This window comes from Cryptomeria japonica, chromosome 3 (assembly GCF_030272615.1).
Source record: "Cryptomeria japonica chromosome 3, Sugi_1.0, whole genome shotgun sequence".
Lineage (NCBI taxonomy): Eukaryota > Viridiplantae > Streptophyta > Pinopsida > Cupressales > Cupressaceae > Cryptomeria > Cryptomeria japonica.
In genome coordinates this window covers 761,183,540-761,192,632 of record NC_081407.1, presented here as the reverse complement: position 1 = coordinate 761,192,632, position 9,093 = coordinate 761,183,540, and positions in this window count along the sequence as shown.

Here is a 9,093-nt window from a genome sequence, read left to right as displayed (position 1 = left end):
AGATAAATTTTTTTCTCCTTCCTCTTCTTTTCATTCTCTTCCTTATGATACTAAGAAATCTAAGTTTTATATTTATTGTAAAAAGAAGGAACATGAAAAGGTTGAATACTTTAAGTTGAAGAAGAAGAATCTAATTGTGGAGTCTCGTGATGAGGAAAGGAAAAATATTTCTATTAATATTTTTGGTGATGATAGGAATTATGATGAGTTGAAAGGTAGACTCAACAAGGTCACCTTAATGAACCATCACTCTACTTCTGGGAGATGTGACAATTTGTTTGTCACTCGTGTACATTTAACACATAATTTTTCTATGGATTGTATCATCGACAATGACTTGCAGAAAAATTTGATTGCGAAGTCCATTGTTGACAAACTTCATTTGTCGATGGATCCACATCTTCATCCATATTCACTTGGATGGAAGGATAATGATTCATCCTCATAGATCACACACACTTGCACTGTCTCTTTTGCATTTGGACCCAAGTTTATTGATAAGGTCACCTATGATGTGACCACCATGGATTGTTGTGGTTTGTTTCTTGGTAAACCTTATCAGTACAATAGGAAAGCTCACTATCATGCCTTTAATAATACCTATACACTGCAGCAAGATAATCAAACATACCTAATAAAATGTACTAAGAGCACTAAAAATCTAGTACTTAGTTGCAGATCACAAGAAAGGAAAGCTATATATCAGGCACAAGAGCTTGCATTAGTTTTTATAAGGTCAAAATCTAAAAAATTGTGAAGCAAAAATCATTATGTCTAAGCCACATGCTACACTAGAAAAATTATTTCAAGAATATTCACATGTATTTCAAGAGCCTCAAACACTACCCCTAGAATGAGTGATCAATCACTCTATTGATCTTGTTCCTATTGCATCTCTTCCTAATGCCCCGATGTATTGACAATATATTATTCAAAGTGATGAGATAAAATGACAGATTCAAGATTTGTTGTCCAAAGGTTTTATAAAACTAATTGCATCCCCTTGTGCTTCACCAATTTTATTGGCACTCAAGAAAGATGGAACTTGGTGTCCTTGTATTGACTTCCGAGCATTAAATAAGATCACCATCAAAAATCGATATCCACTTCCACACATTGATGGCCTATTGGATCAACTTCAAGGTGCAAATTTGTTCTCTAAGATTGATTTGAAAAGTGGGTATCACCAAGTTAGAGTTCAGGCAAAGGACAAATGGAAGATGGCTTTCAAAACCAAGATGGGACTTTTTGAGTGGCTTGTGATGCCATTTGGTCTCACAAATTCTCCTACCACTTTCATGTGATTGATGCATGAGGTGTTTCATGATTCTTTGGACAAATTTGTTATTATCTATGATATCCTCATATTTACTAAAACTTGGAAAGAGCATCTTCAACATTTGGAATGTGTTCTTTGCACCCTTCAGCAGAACAGTTTGTATGCCAACTTTTCCAAGTGTTATTTTGGGTTGACATCTATCTCCTCTCTTGGGTATATCATGTTAGGGTTCCCACAGATACTGAGAGGGGGGGGTGAATCAGTATCTGACCGGTAATGAAATTTTCTTAAAACTAAATATGCAGAATATAAAGTAATAGTATACCGGAATGCAAGAATTAATGCAAATAACAAAATCAAAAGCATCCACATGAAAGGAACACCATAACACAAGATGTTTAACGAGGAAACCCGGTGTGGGAAAAACCTCGGTGGGATTTGTGACCCACAATATTCACTTACTGGCCAATAAGAGAATATTACTTACAATAGGGGCCTGCACATGCAGGAAGACCAACTGCCTAGAGCTCACTGCTCAACAAGAAGTCATACTGACTTACAATGAGGATTTACACAAATCCAATATTCTGTAATAGTTTATAATAGCATCTTCAATGCCAGATTCAGTACCGGTTCTTGCTCTATTCTTTACATATACCCTTGACCTACAATTCGCACATTAGGTCTGCCTTATAATTTATTTATTACATTCTCTCCATATCCTACAAATGCCTACAATGATCTCTTTTATATACAAGAGTCATTTTACAATTTGCCAAGTCGGCTTACAATGATAAACAAAATATTACATATCAAAAATCTTGTCGGCCTCTGTGCCGGTATACATATTTCCTTCTGTGTCGGTGTACATCTTCTATGCCGGTGTACATCTTCTGTGCCGGTGCCGGTGTAGATTGATTTTGTTGATGCTGGTGCACTGTTCTGTTTAAGTAATGCTTTGCCGGTATAATGTCTTGCCAGTGCCATAGGATTGCAAGGTTGCCTGTGTAATGCTTTGCTGGTATAATGTCTTGTCGGTGCCATAGGATTGCAAGGTTTCCTATGTAATGCTTTGCTGATATAATGTCTTGCCGGTGCCATAGGATTGCAAGGTTGCCTGTGTAATGCTTTGCCAGTATAATGTCTTGCCAGTGCCATAGGATTGCAAGGTTGCCATCAATGAAAAAACCTTCAATCACACATAATGTCTCATTGGAGTGTCCATATGCCAACAATCTCCCCCTTTGGCATTGATGGCAACACTCATGAGAAATTTCAAAAAGATATCCAAAAATGTGTATACCAAAAAAATGTTACCAAAAATACGAGGGCTCCCCCTGAGCATGTGATCCCTGTGTTTTGAATTTTCTCATCTACTACTCCCCCTTTGGCATCAATGACAAAGGTTAGTAGATTTGTAGTTGTACCAATACATAACCTCAACCTTGTAGTTGGGTAGTTATTATTTGAAGAATATCTCCCAAAATTAAGTTTATACCATCCATAAACTTCTTTCTCTCCTTTATTGCTATCTCAGTTCTGTGTACTGTACCGGTGAGATGCTGCAAGTGCTCTGCCGGTGTTTTGCTACCCTATTTTAGTGCCTCTGAGATTTCCTTACGTAGAGATGCTAAATAGTCCAATCTTGGACTTAGTTTAGATCTCAAAAATTTTGCCTTGTTTATTATTTTCTCTTTTTCTCTTTCTAATTTGAGCAATTCTTCCTCAAAATTTGTTATCTTTTCCTCAAAAACTGATAATGTATCGGGTGAGTTAACAAAATTATCAGCAAGTTTATTGATCTCTTCCTGTACCTTTCTCATCTTTTTATCTACATCCGTGGTCAAAAAGTTTATCTTATAGGTGTCTTTATACAGAGTTTTGTACTCTTTCAATAAATTGCACAGTTCCGGTAGAAGTGTGTCAAATTCCCTGTTACACTTCTTTATTCCTTCCTCAAAGAATTTCTTTTTTTCTTTTTCTACACTTTCCTTTATAGTTTCTACCTTTGTTTGCTCAAAATTTCCAGAAATATATTTACAAAGTGTATCCAACTGGCCTAAAGAATCTTTGTTGGCTATATTACAATTTGGAGCTATTAATTTCAAAACTGGAATTGAATCATCTATTGCTTTATAGTCTTGTGAGCTATAATTGGTTATTTTCTTGATAGAATCGAGCAATACCTCTGTTATATTTGATGATGACCCAGTAAACTGAGTGTCGGTGGAAGGGACCATGCTGGTATTGACCTCTGGTAGGTCTGTTTATGTCTCCACAATTTTTCTTGCATCATTTCTTACCGGTGGCATTTGTTCTGGAGCCTTTAGCTCTATTGGTTGCTCTGTTTGTGTTCCAGATTCCTTCTTTTTCTCTGAATCTGCTGTCGGTTGCTCTTGGTTTCCTGTCGCTGGTTGCTCTTTATTATCAGATTTATCTGTGGTATCCTTATCTACCACTATGTTGATTTTTTTAGTATCAACATTTACAGTATATAGGACTTCAGGATTAGGATTGTTATCCTCTGAGTCCATGCTCTTAGTTTTCGGTTGATCGTCTGCAGTTATTTTTACCGGCTGAGTATTTAAAGGAGGTGGGGGTAAGTTGTCTCTAATCTTGATACTTGGCGGTCCACCAACTTTACCTTTCCCTTTGTCCTTTTGATATACCAGAATGGGCTTGGGATTCATATATTCTTCTTGTTTTTCTTTTTCAATCAAGAATCTATCCCAACCATCTTCTATTTCAGTTGAAACTTCAGTAACTCTACCTGCCATTAATGATATTTGTCGATGTGTAGTGGAAAAGACTGTCCGGTTGGCCTGAGCTATCAAATCATCAATTTCCTTAGGTGAGTTGGCCGGGTATACTGCAAGTAATTTTTCTATTTTTATTTTCTTATCCAACTCAATTATTCCTTGCCTTCTGGCCTCAAGTCTTTTATATAATTCATCAGGAATTTCATTTAGGACTTGCATCAAAAACTTTTTATACATGTCCATGTGTGGTATAACACTTTCCTCAATTTGTCCTTTCTCATCTTCTGATAGGGTGTCATAGATTTTCCCTATGTTTTTCAATTTTCCTTCCTCTGTGATTTCATCCAGTAATATGTCAAAAGGGGCCAAGTCAGTGTCTGTCTTCTTCTTCCTTTTGGGGGTCAGCTTTTTCTTAGGTGTGGCTTTCTTGACTGGAGACCTTACAGCTTGTTGCTTCTGTCTTGTCCTTCTAGGTGAAGGAGTGGATACCGGTGAGGGGTCTCTTTTCCTAACAACTCTTTTGAAAGTTGCTGGCATATCTCCTTCTGAGGAGGTATCTACCGGTGATAGATGAGTTTCAGGCTGTTGGGCTACCAACTCTTCTTCTGTTATGCCGATTTTCTTTAGTACATCATCTTTTAAGGCTTTTGCTTGCCTACTTCCTTTCCTCACAGATGCCTCAACTTTCTTTACTCTCTTTTTGGATTGAATTTGACTTTCAATGTGCTTAGCACTACCAAATACTTCTTCCTTTGGTGCATGGGGGGCTTCCAGAAGTGCTTTGGCATAATTTTCCACTATGTGGTCATTTGCTTCATACCCCATTTTTGTAACCCAGACTGTTCTTGGGATGACTACTTCCATCCAGATCTCATCCCTTTTTATTACAAAACATATGTCATCCTTGTATTTGTTGACAATTTCCTGTGATAGTCTGATCCTCTTATTCATTTTGACCTTTAGTGCTTGAAAATACTCATGGATATTGTTTTCTTTGTTTTCACCCATGTTGTTGAATAAGCCAGACAATTGTTTTCCTACCGGTATGTCAAATCCAAAATCCTTGTTGCCTATACCGGGAGCCTGTTTGGTTATATGTAGCATTAAGCATACAAGAAAATTTCCAAATCTAAAGGTTCCTTTCTTATCCTTCTTGATTTTTGCTAAGTAATCACTTAACTCATCTTGTAACCATTCACAGATGTCAATTTTTACATTGTTCTTAACCATGTCATAAGCACTTTTTATGCATAAACTGGAAATAGAATTAAGCCTATTTGCATGAGTTGCATTGTAACCTAGAATCATGCTAATGAATCTCACATTTGTATCGGTTACATCATTAACCCTCAATGATCTTTTTTCAGATGTTGCACCAGTTAGTTTCGTTACTAGGTTATTGGAGACCTTCTTGGTTTTGTTGGGTCTGGTACTAGTGGAAGGTAACCTTGTTACTGCTTTCATAGCTACCTTTGTAATTTTATGCACTGAGTCAAGCCAAAAGAATGAGCCATGTACCCTGTTGAGAACTATCCTAACCACTTCCTTGGGAAATTTAGGAATGCAGAGGATTTCAGTGAATCCTAGGGTTTCAACAATTTTGTGTTCAGGTTTCACATTTCCGGCATTGTCACATATAACAGATTTGTACATGTCTTTGATTTCTTCATCACCTAATTCCTCTATGTTGTAATGAATGTACATTCTAGGGTCTTCTGCATAAACAACACCCTTTGGAATTTGGGAAAAAGCACCTGTGTTGTCATCTTTCTTAGCTACCTCGGGAACTAGCTCAAACATGGGCCTAGGTCATTTTATAACCTCGACTACTATAGGGTTTGCTATGAATTCAGGTGCAGAGGAGAATGCCATGATGATAAATACCTTTTTCTGCCTTTGGATGGATTGATTGCTGAAGTGCTTTGCCTCTCTGCTCGGAAATCTTCGCACTCTCTGAAGGTTTGAATTCATGGTGAAATGAAATGGAGCCAAAAACTTAATTTATAAAGTCTTTTTTGCCACCTACCACATTAATTGTTTGCCGGTAATGTATTAACTCAACTTTATTTGCCGGTAATGAAGGATTTTCAACTCCTTTTCTCTAACCTAGGGAATAATAGCACATGTGTCATTAAATTGCCAAACCCTCAAGATAATTTTCTTCAATTTGATGAAGAACATCCTACCGGTGGAGCATTTGTTGGTTCTACTAGTGGAGGAGTAACCCCAATATTTAGATTACCTTTTCTAATCCATTGCTTTGAAAATTCTTGCTTAACCTCTTCAACCTTTTCTTTACCTTTCAAGCTAGTACTTTTGTTATCTACCGGTGTACCTTTACTTCTACAGAATTTTGCAATATGACCAATTTTGTTACATGCATAACAAGTTACATTATTTTTCTGAATAGCTTTCCCATAACCTATGCCAGTTTGTGTTCTGCATTTATTTGATAAATGACCAAATTTTCCACAAACATAACATCTTACATTCATTCTGCAGTTTTCAGAGTTATGACCAATTTTGTTGCATTTGGTGCATTGACCGGTGGGAGGATTGATGTTCTGCTAATTCCTAGATCTACATTCATTTGCCCTATGACCATATTTATTACAGTTAAAGCATTTTCCATTGAATTTGTAAGTATTAGAGGGTCTTACCGGTTTTCTTTGATCCTGGGTATCTGCAATACCGGAGCTTTCTCCAACTTCAAATCCAACTCCAGAAGTGTCACCTTTGGGTTTTTGATTCTTCAATAAGGTACCAAGTTCTTCTGAGCTTTTCTTGAATTTTTCTTTGTGTTGATTTGCAGTTTCCAATTCCCTTTTCAAGATCTCTTTTTGTCTCATTAGTTCATTCGAGTCATTTTGAGTATGCATCAGATCTGTCTTCACCATATCATTTTCATAGCTAAGTCTTGTGTTCTCATTTGTTGCATCACTTAGTCTTTTGGTCAATTCTTCTTCATTCCTCTTTCTGTCCTCAATCTCTTTGCAGAATCTCATAGTCATATCCTACATTTCATTTTTTGTTGTCATGATCTCTTGTTTCAATTTCCTCATCATATCATTTAATGATTCCTTTTCATCATTTTCATTTTACAATTTTTCACAAAGTTCTCTTCTCTTGTTTCTTGTAACAGTAAGATTTTCTTGAAGTGCCTGAATAATGTCCTGAGCTGCTTTTAAATCATCTTCTAATTTGATATTTTTCAACTTCTCTGCATCATAGTCAGTAAGAGATCCTTCAAGTTGCTTCATCAGATTTTCCATCTTTACCGGTGTCAAGATCTTCCTCAAGCTGTTAGGCTTTTGAAAATAGAGGACCGGGCTCTGATACCAATTGTTAGGGTTCCCACAGATACTGAGAGGGGGGGTGAATCAGTATCTGACCGGTAATGAAATTTTCTTAAAACTGAATATGCAGAATATAAAGTAACAGTATACCAGTATGCAAGAATTAATGCAAATAACAAAATCAAAAGCATCCACATGAAAGGAACACCATAACACAAGATGTTTAACGAGGAAACTCAGTGTGGGAAAAACCTCGGTGGGATTTGTGACCCACAATATTCAGTTACTAGCCAATAAGAGAATATTACTTACAATAGGGGCCTGCACATGCAAGAAGGCCAACTGCCTAGAGCTCACTGCTCAACAAGAAGTCACATTGACTTACAATGAGGATTTACACAAATCCAATATTCTGTACTAGTTTATAATAGCATCTTCAATGCCAGATTCAGTACCGGTTCTTGCTTTGTTCTTTACATATACCCTTGACCTACAATTCACACATTAGGTCTACCTTATAATTTATTTATTACATTCTCTCCATATCCTACAAATGGCTACAATGATCTCTTTTATATACAAGAGTCATTTTACAATTTGCCAAGTCGGCTTACAATGATAAACAAAATATTACATATCAAAAATCCTGTCGGCTTCTGTGCCGGTATACATATTTCCTTCTGTGTCAGTGCCGGTGTAGATTGATTTTGTTGATGTCGGTGCACTGTTCTGTTTGAGTAATGCTTTGCCGGTATAATGTCTTGCCGGTGTCATAGGATTGCAAGGTTGCCATCAATGAAAAAACCTTCAATCACACATAATGTCTCATTGGAGTGTCCATATGCCAACATATCATTTATGCACATGGTGTTCAAGTGGATCCTGTGAAAGTGGAAGTTCTTCTCAAGTGGCCCACTCCTTCCATTATCACTGAATTGAGGAGTTTTCTTGGTCTTGCCAACTTCTACTGCAAGTTTATTTTACATTACTCAAACATTGCCACACCTTTGCACCAATTGACAAAGACGAGTGTTGCATTCAAGTGGATGGAAATTCACTCTCAAGATTTCAACACATTGAAAGAGAAATTATGTTCAACACCTACTCTTGTTCTACCACAACTTTCACAACCTTTTGAGACTGAGACAAACTATTCTTAGTATGCACTTGGAGTTTTTTTGAAGCAAAATGGTCATTCGTGGCTTATCATTCAAAAAACAATTCTTCTGCTAAAAGGAACTAGTCCACATATGATAAGGAATTATATGCATGTTAGGAACCAAAAGGCAACTAAGAGGGGGGGGGTGAATCAGTTGTCAATTAATTTCAACCCAATTATAACTTATTCAAACTTGATACTTAATACCAGTAAACCAAACTTATTGTCGGTTAACAAATTAACAATTAATATTAATACCAGTGAAACTTAATGCATGAAACAGAAAGAGAAGCAACATCCACAACACATAACACAGAGATTTTGATGTGGAAACCCTATGAGGGGAAAAAGCATGGTGGGAAACCTTACCCACAATCAGATGATACTACTACAAATAGAATATGTATACAAATGGGGTCTACACATGCAGAAAGGCCAACCACCTAGAGCACACTGCTCAAATGGGAGTCGCAATGACTACAGTAGGATGGTTAAATCCTAGAATAATGTACTGCTCAAAATAGCATTTCCAATGTTGGATTCAATACTGGTTAAGCTCTAACAAACACCTTCAAACCTTCCTTGAACCTTCTCTATGGT